At 36.7% G+C, this 2,018-nt stretch overlaps 1 pseudogene; it reads left to right on the top strand.

Annotated features, from left to right (window-relative positions):
- The first annotated feature begins 376 nt into the window (after nt 1-376).
- LOC104852132 lies at nt 377-1,048 on the top strand (annotated as a pseudogene).
- The last annotated feature ends 970 nt before the right edge of the window (nt 1,049-2,018 follow it).

Raw genomic sequence — 2,018 nt, 5'->3', positions numbered from 1 at the left:
CTGAGACAGGAGGATCACAAGTTCAAGTCCCACCTGGGAAACTTAGTAAGACTCTCTCACAAAATCAAAAATAACAGCAATAATAATAATAATAATTAATAATTTTAAAACCCAGGTGAGAGATGTAGCTCAGTGCAAAGGCCCTGGGTTCAACTCCCCAGTACAGTATTATAAAAAACAAACAATGTAGACTGTAGAAAATAGGATGATTCCACAGTCTTCTATAATATGCAATCTAAAATTAATCACAGGGGGCCGGGGATTTAGCTCAGTGGTTCCGCCACCTGCCTCTCAAGCACAAGGTCCTGAGTTCAATCCCTGGTACCAAAAATAAGTAAATAAATAAAATAAAGTTAATCACAAGAGGAGCCAGTGGATGTGCAGCAATATGTCTAATCTGATGCCAGCTGTTGTGCCCACCGCCCGGAAGGCCATCACCGCAGTTATTTTCCTTCATGGATTGGGAGATACTGGGCATGGATGGGCAGATTCCTTTGCAGGTATCAGAAGTTCACATATCAAATATATCTGCCCACTTGTGCCAGTTATGCATATAACATTAAATATGAACATGGCTTGATATCATTGAGCTTTCACCAGATTCTCAGGAGGATGAACCTGGGATTACACAAGCAGCAGAAAATGTAAAAGCTTTAATAGAGCAAGAGATGAATGGCATTCCTTCTAACAGAATTATTTGGGGCAGATTTTCTCAGGGAGGAGTATTGCCTTTTTACCCTGCTCTAACCACATGGCAGAAACTGGCAGGTGTCACTACACTTAGTTGCTGGCTTCCACTTTGGGCTTCATTTCCGCAGGGTCCTATCAGTGCTGTTAACAAAGATATTTCTATTCTCCAGTGCCATGGAGATTGCGACCCTTTAATCCCCCTAAGGTTTGGTTCCCTTACTGTTGAAAAACTAAAATCATTGGTAAATACAGTCAATGTAACCTTCAAAACCTATCAAGGCAGGATGCATAATTCATGTCAACAGGAAATGATGGATATCAAGCAATTCATTATAAGCTCCTACCTCCAATTGATTGACGTCACCAAGAGGCCTCGTGCAGAAGTGCACCAGCAGCATTTCAGTAGAGAATAAACTTTTTCCAATGCCCAATCTTAAAATTTCTAATGTCTGCAGTGTTAAAATGTTTTGCAAATACACAGCAATGGTATATAATAAATAATGTTTCCTTGTGGGAAATTTATGATCCTTTCATTTCCTATACATGTATGTGTATGATGTGATTCAGAATATAGCAGTATTAAAATAGGTGAGACAGCTAGGTTCTTTTTCTCAAATATAATTCAACAAAATAATAAAATACTGCAACAAGATTTTTTTATTACATCATTTGAAAATGACCAGTATGCTAATAATAATTTGTTCAGGTAAAACGAACAGTTTAGGCATAAACGATCTGTGCGTGCTGTGATTTACTCTATGGATTTATTCCAAAATTGCTTAGTCACCATGCAATGTCTGTATTTTTCTACATATGTTCATTATATATAATGATTGTAATACATAAGAATTAGATGTTATTACATTATTTTTTTTTCCCCTTTGGTACCTAGGGTCAAACTCTGGCCCTTGCACTTACAAGGCAGGAGGCGGAACCACTGAGCCAAATCCCCGGCCCGCCTTATTCTTGATAATAAGGATAATGCTTTTGTCAGTAAAGACTAACATTGTTTTCTTCATTTAATGGCCCCTTTGGGGGACTATGTTTTTCTTTTCCTTGATAGTATTTCTATTTAGTATTTTCTCTTCTCAAGAAAAAAATGTTTTGTCTTGTGATTATCCTTCATAGCAAACCAAATATATTGCCTCCCTGCCATCTAGTGTCAATACATGCTGTAATGTGACATTCGGAATTACAGGTGCATGGTATTTGAAATCTATGTTAACTTTAAAAGTAAAGGAAACCAAACATTACTTAAACTTCTTATATTATGGACTTCAAATAATTATACTGTAGTTCAAATTTATACTTATTTAGTTATTTAGAAT

The sequence above is a fragment of the Fukomys damarensis genome, unplaced genomic scaffold (genome assembly GCF_012274545.1).
Source record: "Fukomys damarensis isolate Sample0158 unplaced genomic scaffold, DMR_v1.0_HiC HiC_scaffold_2, whole genome shotgun sequence".
In the NCBI taxonomy this organism is placed as follows: Eukaryota; Metazoa; Chordata; class Mammalia; order Rodentia; family Bathyergidae; genus Fukomys; species Fukomys damarensis.
This window is presented reverse-complemented; position numbering and strand designations above follow the sequence as displayed.